The sequence below is a fragment of the Lepidochelys olivacea genome (assembly GCF_965140295.1).
Source record: "Lepidochelys olivacea isolate rLepOli2 genome assembly, chromosome: 2".
NCBI lineage: Eukaryota > Metazoa > Chordata > Testudines > Cheloniidae > Lepidochelys > Lepidochelys olivacea.
Window position 1 is genome coordinate 87,248,714 of NC_140412.1, and position 18,367 is coordinate 87,267,080.

Sequence of the window (18,367 nt, forward strand, 5' to 3'; positions counted from 1 at the left end):
AGTCCATGTACAGACACCCCCATCTGCAGGATGCATTGGTTTTGGGCAATGGTGGAATGAGAGAAGAAGCTTGGTTGAACTGCTCTCCGAGGGATAGAGAGAGCGCTGTGCCTTAAACATCTGGTCATTCTGTTTTGGTGCTTTCCTTGTAATAAATTGTGGAACTGTGTGATAAATTCATCTTTGAATGCCTCACTGTATTTTGCTCACTCATTTTATCTTTCACTGGACTATTTTTAATATTCTAAGTCTCTGCAAAGTTTCAAACAGCTGCCTTCTTTTGCTGGTGAGGAATGGCACACATGAATTTGGGATGGTTCCATTACTCACAAGCACTGAAGCCATGAGTGTCTTAAGAAAATCCTCCCAAGAGAGTATTAAAAAATATTTATTCCACACCACATCAGATTTTCAGCATATGCTACATATTTTACAGAAATAATATTTAATAATGTCTAAAGTCATTAGTCTTTGGTACTAATTTTGTATCCCTCAATTTTTAAAGCTAGGGGCCTTTGTTAACAGGTGTCCAACAGTTCTGGGCTCACAGAGAAAACAACTAAAAGTTGGAAAAAAAGTTACTTAAAATTGCTTTCAAAACGTCACACGATATCAAGATCAGATCTACAGAAATCTACAAGAGCTACAAACAAAAGCCTGATACCCAGTGGGATTCCAGGCCTGATGGGTTGCCAGATATTGGACTTCAAATAGTATGGTCAAGGACTGAATAGTGGCCTAACTAACACCTCCGATCAGTGATAATGCAATTTTTAAGTAGGAAGCCATTCTGTTCATGCTATCACGCAAACACATTCATACTCAAGGTTATGTACTGTATAAACTTTTATTTTCTTTTTTAAGTTATTGTTCATGCACAGTAACTACCATTCGATCACTATCTTAGCAGCTTTTTAATGCCAATCTCCTACAACACAGAAATTAATAACTGCTTCTCAATTCTATTTTGCAAAAATCAAAAAAACACATCATACCAGTGTGAAAAGCATCCAAAACAGAGAAAGGGAGATTTGCACTCAGCTGAACTACTTTTGTTTAGAAAATTAATAGACAATGCATTTCCTTGGCTGAGACCTTGGCTCATTTGCCAAGCTCCATCGCACAGTGTTTTTATTTTTTTACAACTTTATAAGCCGAGAGGACATTATTAAGGAAACATATCCTCAACTCTGGGGTTATGAACAGAGACAACCAGCCCCAGAGCTGCTTAAAAGGAAAGTGGCAAGGCATTTTTAATAATCTAAATATATCTATTTAACAGTTTATAACCCCCTGGAAGCTAGAAAATGACATCTGTCTCCTTATTGAAATTTGTATCACCATGGCATGTACACAATAATTTGTTGCTATAACATCTAATACATACTGGTATCTGTTCTATGAAAACACACCATAGAAAGAGGTGTTTCAATTCGGGAGGGGTGGGAGGCAGGGAACAAATATTTGCACAGACTTTCCAAACAGTTACAAAGGCAGGTCAAGTTTGGGGCCAAGCATTCTGGAGTGAGTTTTTTCAAAGTAATGTGACAAAATCAGAGTGGAGTATCAGGCATCCTCATTCCTACATGTTGCCTTGCCCTTTGGACAGAATAAACACTGACAAGATTACAAAAATGTCAGTGAAAAAAGGAAGGGCAAACAGCAAAGCAGCACAGTACAGCTGCTACTGTGGTGAGACACTGCCGATACTCAGAACAATGAGGTACTGCAGGAAATGCACTGCTCTTGTCGACAGACGGGATAATTAAAGAGAAAGTAGCAATCAGAAGGGACTGAATGCAAAAACAGCCAAAGAACCTACTTTGATACAGAGGATCTTGTTACGTAGTCTACACACATCTTTAACCAATGCAGTGGTAGTATAAACTCCCATTAATTAAAAACATTCTAAATGTAATCTACAAGCGAAGCATAGATGCAAAGCATGTTTTCAAAACTACCTCACAGGAGTCTTTTAAATACTTAAGATATTTCCAGAGCAAACCATTTGCTAACAGAACATTACAGAGAATTTAAGCACGATTTTTTTAAAAAAAAATACCATCCTTATTATTAATCATTTCTATTACCACAGCATCTAGGAGCCCTACTCATGGACCAACACGCTATGGGTATATCTGTCTATGCTGCAACAAGGAGTGAGCCTCCCAGCGAGGATAGGCAGATTCATGCTACCAGGGCTCGAGGTAAAAAGGGCAGTGTGGACACAGCTGCACTGGCAGAGGCCACCTGAGCTAGGGTAGCTAGCTCGAGCATCCACCAGTGCAGTAACATCCACACTGCTATTTTTAGCATGCTAGCTTGAGTCTGTCCACCCAGACTGGAAGACTCGCACTCAGCTGCTGGGTAAACATACCCTAAAGTGCTGAGTATTGTACAAACAAACCAGAATCCCTCCACAATTGCTTAACTCTGCACCTCCTTCTTCATTAACTGGGTGCAGTGAAGAGATGGCATTACCTACTCTAGGATCACAAACCCGCAGGAAAACTAGGGTTTTTTGGGGAGGCACATGTTTGAAAAAAAAAAAACACCAAGAAACAAAAACAAACAAAACTATAAGCTGGAGTTAAGCTTGCAAATGTCCATCCGTTACTTAATGGGAAAGGCTTTTAAGAAAGATTTGTTTTCTCAGAAAACACAAACGTTTGATAGCATGGAATTTGTATGTTAAGATTCACCTAAAGAAAAATAATGATAAAGTATGGAAGTACAGAGTTAAGGTAACCTACACAACCTTAATTCTGATCTACAAGCATGCAGTTTGATGGAAAAAATAAGGAGTTTAAGAAATTCAGTGGGCAGATGCAGGTTGTCTTAAATCAACTAAATCTGTGCAAAGTTAGAAACTCCAGAGGGGGCACATTTCATAACATATGAGGAAGCAGCTTTCACAACGTAAAGTTCCCTCATAACCTCCAAGGCTACTCAAAGTACCACTCTCATCAAGACCAAACACATTTGGTGTTTCTAGGCCAAACCATTCATTAGTAACATTTTAGTCACAGGGATTTTTAGAAAAAGTCATGGACAGGTCACGGACAATAAACAAAAATTCATAGGGTGTGACCAATCCACGACTTTTACTATATACCCATGACTAAAACTTGGTGGGGGGGGGCGGGTCAGGAGGTCAGCCCTGGGGATGTCCCGGGTGCTGGGGAGGGAGTTGCAGCTGCAGGGGGCACCGCGGGTGGTCTGGTGGTGGGGGGGTGCACGGGGGGAGTCATGGCTCAGGGGGGCACTGCGGGTGCTTGGGGGGGGGGGAAGAGATGGGGCAGGCTCCCTACCCAGCTCCCAGGAAGCGACAACCTCCATCACCTAGCTCCATCTCCGCTCTGCCCCCAAGCCCTGGTTCTGCAGCTCCCACTGGCTGGGAACCGTGGCCAATGGGAGCTGCGGGGGCAGTGCCTACAGGTGGAGGCAGCACATGGAGCTAGGAGATGAGGACGGGGAGTTCCTGTTTTCCTTCTGGGGAGCCCCTCCCAGGTAAGCACCATCCCGCACCCCCAGCCATGAGCCTCACCACACCCAAACTCCTACTGCTGGGGTGGGGAGACTCGAGACTGCCCCAGCAGTGGCCAGCGCGCCTGGCCCAAGGGCTGCCAGAGCTGCTCAGGCGGCCCCTGGGCCAGGCGCACTGGGCTGCTGCAGAAGTCGCAGAGGTCATGGAAAGTCATGGAATCTGTGACCTCCGTAACAAACACAGAGTCTTATTCATGAGTTATGATGGAGACAGAATTAAACATTTGGCATGGATTTAAGAGAAAACATAAATTTCATCTTTCTCCATAAAAAAATACTGACTTGATGAAAAATGTGAAAGTCAGCTTTTCTTTCAGTTTTGTGCTTGTGGTAAATACACTGAGCAAAGCTTGGGAAAAGTAGAGATGATGGCATAATCAAGATATTTATCTTAGTGATAAGGTCCTAAAGCCCAGGCACCAGCCCGAGCCCAAACATCTCCACTGCAATTGAACAGCCCCTTAGTCCAAATCATCTGGTGCGGGCCAGCTGTGGGATTTTATTTACAGTGTAGATATAGCCTCTTGGCTGAGACTGTAGACCAGAGCACTGAGAGCACTCCGTGTGGGGAGGAAAAAAAACAAGACACAGGATCTTAGAAAAAAGGGAAACCTGTTATTTCAAGGAAGGGTCCACAGTTTCCTAGTGCTTTTGCATCTTCTTTTCCCTTCTCCCCTGGCTGCTCAGTGATCCAGTCTATGGAAAAGCTCCTTATCTGAGCTGCATGCAGCATACAGAAGCAGGCAAGAGGGCAAAGCATCAACAACCTAGGAAAGAGGAGTCCTGCTATCCCCATTAAGAAAATGAGTGAGAAAATTTGTATCCAGGTATGAGATTATGCCTGTGAAATGTCAGATGGATGGTTTAGTTTTGTATGAATTGGGGTCAGTAGGGATGGGTCAAAATCAGGCTGGCTTTAGATGTAACTTTGGAGAGTGCAGTGTCTCCCCATACCATCAATATTTAATGACGTGGTGTATTCAATTATGCACATATATAAGTAGACATGCATTTAATATATGCAGAGAGAGAGCCTAACTGAATATATTTACATCTCTGAATGAAGTGGGTGGGGGCTCTTTCCTATCACAAGGCATCAGGGTTCTCTCAGTGGAGGTCGAGAGGCTTTTCTTCCCCAGCACCCCACCTCAAAGGATCCACAAGCAGCATCAGGCCCCACAGCTCTTAATAAACTAAATCAGCCAAACCACCCTGCAGCAGCTGAGGCTTTTTTGAAGGCAACGGGACTGCAGGGCTGTGACTCAACATAGAATTCAAACCAGTAGGAATAGTAATGCCAAAATGAACTGGAAAACCCTGCCTGTAATTACGGTCTGTTCAGTCTGCAGCAATGGGATGAATTATCCACACTAATGCTACAACTAAGCGACCAAATACAACAGTGTGCTGGCACACTATTAAAGGACGCTTATAACTGCCATGTTTCAAATTCCATTAGCCCTCTAGCAGAAGGCCTGCAAAAGTCTTTAATAAATCATAGAAATCAGAGATGGAAATTAGGTCAACCTGTCCATCCATCTCCACCACAAGTTTGTTTCCTATATTGTACTGCTGAGTGCTCTGTCTAGTCAACTTTTAAATGATTCAAGCGATGGGCTTTCTACTAGCTCCCCAAGGAGACTGTTTACACAGTCCAATAAGTCTCACTGTTAGTACATTTCCCCCTGATTATCCAGCCCATCTTTTCCTTTGCTCAATTTTATTATGTTATCCCTATTTATACCCCCTGGATCATCCTGAATCTGCTCTTAATACTACTGTTCAACTAAAATTTTTGCTCAAAAAACTTTTGCCGCTCCTGTAGTCCACTAAAATTTGCTACTATTTTTAGGAGAAAAAGGTGGCGGTTAAGGAATGAAAAGCTACCAACTAGAGCTGTACTACAATAGTGCTCCAATACATGGAAACAACATTACTGTTCTCTTTTATAGAGAGAGAGATAGCCCTTCATTTTTGGGTTTTATTTTATTTAATTTTTCCCAGGAATTTATCAGCGTTTATTACAACAACAAAAAGATGAAAATCAGTGGAAAAAGCTATTAATAATTTTTCTGGTTAAATATCGGGGTTTATTTTGGTGGACGGAAGGACAGGGGAAAAAGTATTCAGTAGATTAATGATTTGATGAATGGAATTCAATGTGGTTTGCTGCAGAATTAAAACAGAAGTCAAAACACAATGCTACCTCTGAGTTTAAGAAAACAATACAACTCTAATATCCAAATAAAACTTTTAATTTGAATAAATAGTTTACTGTTGTAGACAGAACTATCGGCTTATAAATATTTACATTTAATAATTGGGACACACAATTTGCAGCGCATACACTCAGCTTCATCCTTTTCGCCTGTTTTTTTTTTTTAAACTTTTGAATATTTCCTTGTGTTCTGAAATGAATTCTGATACGGATTTTCATTTTCTTCCCATTTTAGTGTGTCAGGTCTTTAAATATTTATCTGCTAACAGCCTGAAATATGTATGTGGTAGGCATGAGATTCATCAGTACATTCAGATGCGTATGCACTTCAGAGATTGCATGCATGCCTGTTTGTTTATTGTGTGTATCTTCTAGACTAATATATAACCTTACTTCAACAGGCAGGTTTGCATATACACACAGACTAATGTGTTCTCGTAATACATATATCTCATGCAATGTACTGTATTTTCCTAATAAAACAAGTTATTTTTTATATATTTGAATGATACAAAAAATAGGGTGAAAACTGGAAAAAAAAACCCCACGAATAATGCTTTTTGTAAAACCTGGGAGTTTACAGTAAAAATCGGTTTAAACTGAAAATGAAGGGGCTTAATTATATATAATTAACAGAAATTTTCTGGATTCTATAGTGATCCATAAAGAGACATGGGGAATGCATGTTGCAGTGTAAGAAATTAACAATGTTATCACATATTTGACTATTACATCTTGGGCCTGGTGCTCCATTTCTTTTCTTAAATTTTACACTAGTATCAATCCACTGAAATCAATGACTACACCAGCCAGAGGTGAAAGTAAGTCAGTAAGCTCCGGTACGGCATACTGGCCAGAGCCGGTGACCGTACTGGGGCAGCCCGGCTTCCCCAGGGAGCAATTTAAAGGGCCTGAGGCTCCCAGCAGTGGCTGGAGCCCCAGGTCCTTTAAATTGCCTCCAGAGCCCTGCTGCTGGAGCCCTGGGGTAGAGGCTGCAGGGCTCCGGCAGCTATTTGAAGGGCCTGGGGCTCCCCTGCTTCTACCGCCCGGGCCCTTTAAATAGCCACCGGAGCCCTGGAGTAGCGGTGGTGGGGCTCCGGTGGCTATTTAAAGGACCGGGGCGGTAGAAGCAGGGGAGCCGTGGGCCCTTTAAATAGGCCCCGGAGCCCTGGGATAGCGGGGGCTCCAGGGGCTATTTAACGGGCCAGGGCTCCAGCTGCCTCTGCCACCCCGGGCCTTTAAACAGCCGCTTCCCCAGGGCTCCGGCAGCTATTTAAAGGGCTAGGGTGGTAGAACAGGGGAGCGCCGGGCCCTTTAAATAGCCCTCGGAGTCCCGGGCTGCTGCTGCTACCCCAGTGGGGGAGGGGGAGTAGCACTCACCTTACAGGGTGGGCTGGGGCTGGCTCTGATCCCCTCAACCCTGCCCCTTCCACCCTAGGCCCCGCCCCTTCCGGGGGCCAGAGCTGGCCCCAGAGTACTGGTAAGTCACTCGACTTACTCCAATGTTGTCCTGTTGTCAGGGGTGAAAGTAACATATTGGTTAATCAAGCCTCGGTATCCGAAGACTACTGGCTGAGAGTCAGCTTGCTCTAGTGGATAGAGCATAGGACTGGGAATCAAGAGCTATGGGTTCTATTCCCAGCTAACTTGGGCTCAGGTTAAGGAGTTGTTCAATTGCAGTGTAAATGTCCAGGCTTGGGCCTGAGCAAAGGCTCTAGGACCCTGCAAGGTGGGAGGGTCCCAGACCCTGGGCTGCAGCCCAAACATCTACATCACAATGACACAGTCCCACACACCTGAGACAGCTGGCACAGTCAAGGGTGTCTAATGGCAGTGTAGACACACCTTGTCTGTCTTACCTGTTTAGATCAAAAGGTCTTTGCACCAGGGTCTAGAGGTCTAATTATGCCCGATCTTAGTCCGAGAGGATCAAGTTATTTCCTGACCCTTTCCAGGAATCTGAGTCAGTGCTCCTTCCTCCTGCCTGTGAGTTCAGCACCTCTTGCCCATGGGGTCAGCTCACCTCCCCCTGCCTGTGGGGTCAGCACGGCAGGAGTAACATTCTGCGGAGTGAGGGGTGCTGTGATTCTTCCACCCATCACACAAAGCGCAGCAAGGTGGTGGTGGCCAGCACGGGCAGGAGAAGGACAGCTGACTTGACCTGTGCCCAAGAAGGTCCAGTTGTTTTCCCACCCCACCCATCCCAGACCTGACACTTGGAGTCAGGTCCCATTAGGTTCAGGTCGGGTTGAAGGGTTCTATGTCCTTCTCTTACTATGCATACAGTGCCTAGGACACAAGGACTTCCAGTCAAACAGTGAGATATAATAAATATAATACTACTATCACTATTCAGAAACATCACCTTTTTATATCTGAACTTCCAGTTATGCCTTTTCTTATTGAAGATAATATACATTGCATAATGGGGGTGTATGGGGTGAATTTAACAGGCAATACCACTGCATAGGAGACAGCTACACCCAGAAAGGGTGGTTTGCTTGCAGCTGGTGCTGGCAATTCACTCAACTCTCATCCAAATCTAGTGAGAGTAGCTGGCGGTGGTGATCACGTAGCAAAAGGCGTGTCTGGCCCTCCAAGTGCATGCCAAGGAGTCATGATTGAACACTTGGCAAATATTAGACCACAGAAATTGAATGAAGATAGAAATTCGGCCCCATAGCAACTGCTGAGCTGAGAGATGGAAATCAAAGATGACGACACTGCCACATGACACAAACCCTTCATTATAAACAACTATTCGCTAACGTACATTTATTTCAAATTGACTCCAGACTCTTGGCCAGGAAAAGTACAGAAAGTAATCATACAATAATGGGAGGGAAGGGAGAGGTTCTCCCTTTTGGGTGAGAGCAGAAGTACTAGCCAATTTTTCTAAATCAGTGCTCCTTGCTATTAACAAACAAAACCATATCTGCACAAAGGAAAAAGGAAGAAAGGAAAGATACAATTACGTATGCAAGGTAATTTTTAAAGTGATATATTGCTATCAACTTCTGAAAAGTTGACCAGTAATAACTCAACAAAAATGCTAACCTCTCTGATTACTTCATCTGATTACCATCTCCAGAACCCTTAGGGAAGCTCTCAGTATAACTAACTAATGTTCACAGACCCAAATTCTGAGGCCTTTACTTTACTGAATAGTTCCAAGCTCTATAAGTAGGCGTAGTGATTTCTATGGGACTATTTGCAGAGTTAGGTGCTACTCTGCACAAGTGAGGGTGCAGGAATCCGGCCCCGAGTCAGTCTAAAACATACTTTTCCTGGGTCTGCAAGAACCTTCTCTTCAGTTTGTTTGTTACGGTCTTTTTAAGTAACATTTTTGATTGCAACCACTACTCCTGAGGAAACAGTGAGGTGTCATTTACAGTTGCCCCTGGTTTCATGAGGACCAGACATCACCACCCCCACCAGGGATCAATGACATAAATAATCCCCAGTAATGTCACAACTGCATTGTGTGGCTGATTTTCTGCAAGGTTCTGTACCACCTGCTGCCACTGGGAAACTCTTGTAGGGGCTGGAGATGTTCCAGCCCATTGAGGCTGCAATACATGTGGTTTCCACAGGGACTTCTTGGCCTGAAGCATGTAGACTGCACTCAGCAGTGCGAGGAGAAAATGAGCAAGGAATAGGGGCTTCTTTTGGACTACCTCAGATTGCACTCTCATCCCCCTTTTGCCTCTGCTCCTGTTTTTCCAGACCTAGCACAAAATATTGGATTTCTGAGAGGGGTGGCAAGATGGTTAACCTTGGGTGTGAGGCAGGAGTAGGGATTGTTCTGAGGATTGTCCGATAGGAAAGGGTTAAGAGCTGAGTGTGTGGTTCTGAGCTGTAGAGAGGTTAAGTAAGGAGGGTGAGGAGTGTTCCTGAGGGCGGTGGATGAGGAGCGTTCCTGAGCCAATAGGGGTTGGGTTGGAGAGGTTCTGACTCACGAGGGGATGGATTTAGTTGGCATGGTTGATTCTGCAAGGAAGAAGTCAGTTGGTGAATTAAGTTGTAGGTCAGTTGGCAGTGTGGGTGGAAGAAGGAGATGGTAGGGCAAGAGCTAGATTTGAAGGGAAGAGATTGGGACTAGGAGACAACAGTGACATGCTGACAATGATAAATATACTGTTATCGTCTACCCTGCCCTTTACTGTGAACTGCTCCAGTTTTTCACTTTGAAAGAGAGAATGGGTAAGAGAGAAGAGAAAACACAGTACCCCTTTTCCTTTTTCCCTCATCCCCAACACTCCTCTTACTGTACCCCCAACCCACTTACCAGAGCATGTCAGTTTTTCCACTTGAAAAATATAATCCCCTTACAGGGAGACTGCTCCCCACAGTACCATCAGCTATCCTGGGCACCAGCTGCCACTGACAACCTCTTTTAGGAAAAAATGCTGTTTTAAGAGCCAAATCTACTTCACAATGTACATATATCGTACGAGGGTAGTCTCTCTAGCTTTTAACTCAGGAACTTCAACTTCATTCCACCCCATTCAAGAGTTTTATAGACCTCCTCTAATGCGACTTATGGATGCTATTATATTTATCAATGTTACAGTGCTTCCACACAGACACACATTAATCATAATCCTAGAATATCAGGGTTGGAAGGGACCTCAGGAGGTCATCTAGTCCAACCCCTGCTCAAAGCAGGACCAATCCCCAATTTTTGCCCCCGATCCTTAAATGGCCCCCTCAAGGATTGAACTCACAACCCTGGATTTAGTAGGCCAATGCTCAAACCACTGAGCTATCCCTCCCCGCATATGTAAATACTTGTATATGCTCATAACAGTACACATTATTTCAATTGTTCTTTTCCCCTAAAATTTTATACACTGATCACATATGCTTTTAATATTTTCTTCTAGCCCTGTTTCCCCCCCAATACCAAGTCCCCTTGGTTTCCACATTCTTTTTTAACCCTATAAATGAAAACCTTTTCACAGTGGTATCAGACATCTGGTGGACAATTTTCCCCGCCCTTCCCCTGTTTCCTCCCTCTCTCTCCCAACACTCACACACTTACTCCTACCTTGGTTTCTCATCTTGCACAGAGATTCAAATGTTATAGATTAAGAACTCAATGAAAAATGACTGTCTTTCTGTAAAGCAGAGTGCTTTCAAAATGAACCATCTGTACAGTAGAGGGTGGTGGAAGACTGTGAGGATTGAAAGTGAAAACAAATATTTCATATAAGCACCCTACAGACAGGAAACACTCACCAGGCCTCATTTTATTTATGTAGCACCTTTCATGCATTGTATCTCACTGACTGCATCCTAAGCAAGTCACAAGTGATTCAGAAGGCTAAGATATGGAATGTTCATGAAAGCAAGAATTAAATATAATCATTTAGTTCTGCTGGTACAATAGAATAATAAACAATGACCAGGTGAAATGTGAACATTAAATTTTAATTTAGGTTAAAAGGCAAAAAGTCAATTATTTGAGTTTATTTATTCAGTAATTCACAAGGGAAAAACACTGAATCTGCATGCGACATTTCCACATTATCCTCATATTAACTCAGTTGTCTCAAATACTGAGACCCCATTTCTGGGGTTTTTTTTCCAGCCAATCAGTTCTAAACATTCTTCCTGAGGTTCCTCTGCACTGATGCCCATAGTGACAACCATTAGTAATGGCAGGGGCAGGAGCAATAAGCCTGCAGGACTTCTCTTACTGAAGGCAGACTGATAGGTTAGCTATTATTTCTTCTCTACTACCCGAGCTGTTCCTTCTCCCAGATGTCAAGAGCTTTGGAAGGTCATCCTCTTTCCTATTACACATCTAGCAGTCTCTCACTAGATAATTGAAATATTAGGTCCATTGCCAGGGTAAGAAACGGAAGCTCTGCTTAAGGAAATGTTCATGTCCCGTTATGACCCACATATGGACCTTCTGATAATACGGAAAAATCGATACGATTCCTCTTAGTTACAAGCTTGTGGAATCAAAACTATAGCCAGACTTCTTGTTTTCAACAAGTGCACACCGGAGTATATATTAAACACCTAATTTCAGAAATTAATCAGTCAATACTTCCCTCATCACCACAAATTGGGGGAGGGGGGGAGGGAGAAAGGGTAGAAGTTCATTTTCAGTGTTAGACAGCTTTCAGGATATTTTTTTTAACCTGCTCATATCTATAAAGTCTTTAAAAAAGTTTGCTACTGCAGTAAACGTCTCAGCTATTAACTACCCTTTTCTAAATCTATTTTCATTTAGCATTCTACATTTGTGGATAATAATATAAGACTTTTTTGCGTGTTCTACAGGTTGTGCACCTAGTATAAACAATCCACCTAGAGAATTAATATACCCTATTCAGGAACCCATCACACAATTCTCAGCGCAGCTGGGAAGTAATCACTTTTTTCAAAATTATATTCATATTTATCACGGATTGATTAAATTAAATTAGAAGTCAAAGCCCTAACAGAACACTCTGAAAATTCAAACACTTTTTCAGGAATGTAATGTCTTGCCAGTATAAAATGCGATAAATAGGATCCTGAAACAAAACATAGCACAACATTGTCATCTACATTTAAAGAACCACATCCTTCAAAATAAATGTACTTAAACGAGTAACCACACTGATTTCAATGGACCTACTCCAGGTTAGTCATGTGTACTTGCAGAATTAGACCTATATTCTGTATTTCAAAGGAAAAAAACTTCATGGTTGTAAAAGCAAGTACTTTTGAGTATGTTGTCAGAGTAGTAACTGATACCACTGATATACTGAATCTTAGGAACCAAATGTTCTTTTGTAACATACTTTAAAAATTCTTTGACTGTTCCTCCGTGTCATATACCACCGTTTACTGGTACATGAGAATTACATGAATCAAGTTTAAATATTACCCACTGAATGAATACCCAATTTCAAGTTCTATTTTACTGTTAGTTAAATCAAAATAAATACTTAAAATACAAGAAAGACATTTTACATAAATTTTAACAAGGAATACATCATTTCCAGTACACCAAAACATATAATATACCTAGCAAAGAAATATGTTAAATGAATACATTTCCATATATCAAACTGATTGTGAATATTCACATTGTTTGAGAGCTTCATTGTTTTATAAATAAACTACAAAGTCCTCACACAAATAGAGGATTTTTCCTCTTAGAGGAAATTTTTGTTCAGCAAGGGTAAATATTTTGCAGATTTCCACTACAGATGAAAACCTGCATCTCATCTTGTTTTATCTGTAAATATATACAAACTTTAGATTCACCTCTACTTGTTCCTCCTTTGGGAAAAAAAAAAATGCCCAACAGCTGTGCTGCAGTTCCTAAGGCAAGGCTGCATCAGTCTCGTTCATGTAGTAGACACAAAGTTAAAACAAAGATGGTTCAGACAGTCTGATTTTCAGTGCCCCACCCTCATTTCCTTGAGCCAGAGTGATGTCATAACAAGGCAGCGCAATGACTTCATTGCTACAGTTCTCCTTGCTTCTGGGCACGCACCCCCGCTTTTCTTCACGACAAAGACAAAACCTTTAGACCACAGTAGCAAGTCAAAGGCAGACTGACATCAGATGAGCTCTTATAATGTACCTGTCAAGTTTCCAATAATATTGGCTAACCCTTTAGAAGAAAAACATCACTGGCATCAATAAACATCACTTTAATAAGGGGACGCCACTGTAAGATGAATTAGGTGAAGGGAGATTCAATGTTGGCTATATTAGTATGATTAAATAAAGTAGGATATATTAAAAATATTTCACCATGTGTTTAAGCTAATATTCTCTGGTTCTAATCATTCACCACTGCAGTGAACAGGACTGTAGCAAAACAGAATCACAAGGAGCCTTCCTGTTCTAATGGAATCATACAGAATAAACTTGCAGTCGCTCTTCACTCTAATGTGGTGATCCCTCTCTTTCCATCCACTATATTATTTCTGATGTGCAAATTTCATCGTCATGTTAGAGTGGAGAGTTCCCATCCAAGGAGAGTGGTACAACAACATGAAAGAAAAAAAATACTGATGCAGCAAATTGTCACACAACGATTTTAACCAATTAACTGACACAGGAAGATTAACTTTGCTTCTTATATTGTACTTAAAGGTTATCTTCAATATTTATTTTGAACAAACCACTATATTAACTTAACCAAAGTCTAACAGTAAATTAAGAGTGAAAACACTTACTTTAATTCTAGATTATTTAACTGTAAATGGTTCACTGCGTAGGAGATAACACTACTGTGGAGAGTGTCACCTTTGACTTGTGATTCTTCAGTTCTTCTCCCTAAAAAATTACAAGTCAAGTGAAATAAGTACTTTTGCTTGTTCCTACCTCAAAGTGATGCACAAGGGTCAGTTTAGCAGGTGGGTTCCAGGTTTGCCTCAAGTATAAATAAGGTTTAGGCACATATTCAGAAGTAGTATTCAGAGTAATGCGAGTCTTTCAGTACATTCTATTATATCAATAAAATGACAATGCTATGAGGAAAATTTAAAAAAAAATACAAAAGACTGATTTTACTGCCTTTAATTATTATGGAAGTGTAAATGTTCAAGTGTAGTGTATTTCTGACAAAGCTAAACAATTAAAAATACCCCTCCCAGCTATCCCTTCTTTCTCCACAAACTCTGTTCTGAGCTAAATACAGAACCTAGTACCACGAGATTGACAGAGCCACTCCCTCTTCTATTTTTTAAATCCAACAAAATACCCTCAAGTTTCCTGTTAAAGCGAATAAAACCAAAAGAGTATGAATAATTCTGTAACTGCACATGAAAATACGGCAACTGTATGACAGCACGCTGTGAACTTTCTAGCCCACCTGGTTTATCTTTGCTGTCTAAGCTGTGGCGAAGAACATGCACATATCTATCTCTGCAACATTTTTAAAGTACCCACCTCAACCCAACGCTACGACTGAAAACACAAGCACTGAAATTACACGATTGCAAAACTTGTCCGACCCCTTGTTTCTCTCCCTCCCTACCCCCATCCCTCACATCTGATTAATACCATCTGTTTCCCTCGATCTTTCCCTTCCGCTCGCAAGAACCTCTCTTCCCCAACTTCAGACGCCAGGCCAGTGTGCAGCCGAGAGAAACCTTGGCATTGGAAACGTTAAAAACAGGAGAGGAGACAGCGCTGCCACTGCAGAGGTCCAGAGCTCCAAGTTACTATGTAACCACACCCACCGCATTGCAGAAGCCACGGGCTGGAGTGCGGGGGGGACACACACAACAAGCAGTAACTCCGCCGCCACAAGACGACGCACAAGAAGAGCCTAACCGATTTCAAGGGGGGGGGGAGCCGGACAGCTGACTCCCAACCCCGCTCACTCGCAGAAGTACTGCCGCCGCCGCATCAGGCTTCACACGATACATGCAACAACCCCCCTTGCCAGCCCGCCAGGTAAACAATGCAGCTGGCACGCCACTGCGCTCAGCACGGGGATGAATGGGAACAACTCGACTGGAGGCTGCCCAGCTTAGGGGGGGGAGGGTTATGGAGGTGCCATGACAAGAGAGCTCAATCCACGCACCCCACTTCCCCGCACTGGCGCAGCTGTCCCGTAGACAAGAGAAGTTTCCTCGGGGGGGGGGGGGAAATCGATGCCTTGTGTAAACACCCCTTATCCGCCCCCTCCCCTGGCACCCGTTGCCCAGCGCAGGCTTTTCCCAGCGCGTCGGCGGGAAGATCCCGGGCAAGCGCAGCAAACCCAGCGGCGAGGCACCCGAACAGACGCCTCCCCCGCTGCGGAGACCACCGCATCACAGCCCCGGGACCACCCGAGCCAGGCGCCGGAAGAGCGGGCGGCCGGCTGGCGAGCCGCATCGCCGCAGCTGGAGGGCAGGCGGGTCGATGGCTTTTTTTTTTTTTTTTTTAAATCCGAGCGGCTCTCCAGGGGTGCGGAGGGAAGGGGCAGCGACACCCAGGGCTCTGCGCGCAGATCTCGCCCTAGTTTCCCCCTCACCCCCCGCCACGGATCACTTTAAAAATGGCTCCTCGAAAGGAGATTTTTAAAAAAGAAAAAAGAAAAAGAAAAACGCCCCTGGTCGCGGAGATCCCCCGCCCGCCCGCAGCAGAGGAAATTGCAACCGCACTGGCAGGCAGGGTAAAAGCGAAGCGAGGTGCCGGGATAAGGTACCTTGGCAAACCGGCGCAGCAGCAGCAGCAGCAGCGAGCTGGAGCCCGGGTCTCCGCTAGGTCCAGGTCTGGGTCCAACGCGTCAGAGGGACGTGCCGCCGCCGCCGCCACGCGTCAGCAGCCCAGCCCAGGACGAGCCCGCCGCGGTAGCCCAGCAAATCAGGACTGGGGAGGCAGGCGCCTTCAAAAAGCCCCTCGCCGCGGAAAACGGGAAAAGCTGGAGCCCGCCGGAATCCGCCGGCTTTGGCGCGCAGCAGCCCCGCGCCGGCTCCGCGGAGAAAGAGGCGCTTCGCGGCTCCCACCCCCAGAGGGAACTCCTCACCCTAATGTATCCCAGTGTCGTCCGCGCGGCAGGCACCCGGCTCTGTCCCCTGGCCGGATCCTGCCCAAATTTGGCCCCTTTCCGTGCAAATACCACAGGCTCGGAGATCAAGTGTAGCGGCTCAGCTTTGCGCGCCCGCGCCCAAACGCGGACCGACGGCGTTGAACAGCACTGCGCGCCGAGGCAGCGACCAACCCCAGACTCAGCACCTGGACCCTGCGCCCCCCAAACCCCCAACCTTCACTGTCTAAAGGCCGAGCTGCTCCTAACGCACCTTCAGAACCTGGGCCCTGCTACACTGCAGCTCCACCGTATCACGACAAACTCAGAGCCAAGCTCTGGAGCCTGCCAAATTTTGACGATAAACCAGACATTGTAGCAACACTAAGATTAGTTTTTGCTTCTACTATTCTTCCCCAATCTCTAAATTAGCGCCTGGAGCGGGCTAGTTTTTGGCAGCATTCCTCCAGCTTTACCATCTAACTTCAGTACATACGCAGCTTTTCCTAGTACACTTGAATAATCTGGATCCCATTTTATCTGGCAGGATCCAGATTTGGAATTTTGCAGCACTGCACTTAGATGCATTGATTTCTGGATTTTTTTAGACATAAGATATCTTAGCAACAGAGAGGTTAAGTGGCCATGGGCTTTGGATGTGAAACTTAAGATTCTGGGGCCTGAGCTTCAAAGCTCCCCTGGAAGACAAAGGATATTTCAAGTGCTCAGTATCGCTGAAGCTCAGGCCTAAGGAGTCTTAAATCTTTGTACCCAAAAGCTAAACACCTCCCCCCCCCCCCCACCTCAAAGCACTGGGCCACTTTTCGAAACACTGGTCTTCATGATTTTCCCCAGGCCCTCACAAAAAGGTCTCCACCAGAGCTGGCTGGAAAGCAGAATTTCCTTTCTTCCAAAAAATTCAAGCTGTTCAATTCTGAACAGGGCCAGCCAGCCTGCCTTCCTGTCCAGTTTTCCTCAAAAGTTTTAATGGAATAGCCACATTTCCGCAGAATGTTTCAATTCCATCAGCTCAGCATTTTCCAACAGAAAATTGTTCTGTTGAAAAGTTTTCACCCGGCTCTAGTATTCCCTTCCGACTCAGTTGTAAATCATGAATAAGGCTGCGAGTTTGTCACTGAGGTTACAAATTCCATGACTTTCCATAACTTCTGCAGCGGCCGGTGCGGCTAGCCCAGGAGCCACCTGAGCAGCTCAGGAAGCCCCTGGGCCAGCTGCACCGGCTGCTACTGGAGCATTCTTGGGCCGCCGTGCCCCCACAGTGGCAGCAGGCATTTGGGTGTAGGAGGGGGCTCAGGGCTGCAGCATGGGAGGGGGCTGGGGTGCTGGACAGTGCTTATCTCAGGGGGTTCCCTAGAAAAGGTGACATGCCCTTACCTCAGCTCCTAGCTCCACGTGCTGCCCCCACATGCAGGCACTGCCCCTGCGGCTCCCATTGGCCATGGTTCCCGGCCAATGGGAGCTGCGGAGCCAATGCAGAGGCAGCACCCAGAGCCGTCTGGCCACACCTCCACCTAAGGGGGTGTCGCGAGGAGCCAGGTAGGGAGCCTACCAGCTCTGCCAGCCCCTTCCCCCAGCACAGCGGCACCCCCAGACCGCCCCCTCCTCCCAGAGAACCTGCGGCACCCCCGGGCCACCCCCACTGCCCAAGATTTAGTCAGGGTTATATAGTACAAGTCACGGACTAGTCACAGGGTCATGAATTTTTGTTTACTGCCTGTGACCTGTCCATGACTTTTACTAAAAATACCTGTGACTAAAACATAGCCTTAATCATGAATAACCCCACTGGAGTGATTGAAGTTACAGCAGTGTTCAATTAGGAGAGAGAAGAATCAGACAAGGTCTAGGCAGCACTAGGAAGAGACCCCAGATCACTCCTTTCACCTCTGGAGACTGTCTTCAAATCTAAGTATTCAGTGTTGTTGTAGCTATGTTGGTCCCAAGATATTAGACAGACACAAGGTGGGTGAGGTAATATTTTTTTTGGACCAACTTCTGTTGATAAGCGAGACAAGCTTTCAAGGTACACAGAGCTCTTCTTCAGGTCACCTGGACCTGGAGAAAAGCTCTGTGTAAGCTCAAAAACTTGCCTCTCTCATCAACAG

The 18,367-nt window shown here is 44.7% G+C and overlaps 1 protein-coding gene across 23 annotated transcripts in view; it reads right to left on the bottom strand.

Annotated features, from left to right (window-relative positions):
• Nucleotides 1-16,067, bottom strand: part of EPB41L3 (erythrocyte membrane protein band 4.1 like 3) — a 132,058-nt gene extending 115,991 nt beyond the window's left edge. For 10 of the 23 annotated variants that reach the window (XM_084619944.1, XM_084619930.1, XM_084619949.1 and 7 more), the window contains exons 1-2: nucleotides 15,921-16,062; nucleotides 13,960-14,059 (exon numbers count right to left, since the gene is read on the bottom strand). The gene's annotated coding sequence lies outside the window, so the exon portion shown is untranslated. Of the gene's footprint in view, nucleotides 1-13,959; nucleotides 14,060-14,788; nucleotides 14,936-15,920 lie in introns of those variants that run through there. The other 13 variants (XM_084619941.1, XM_084619939.1, XM_084619938.1 and 10 more) reach the window with 4 other exon arrangements.
• Between the last annotated feature and the right edge of the window lie 2,300 nt (nucleotides 16,068-18,367).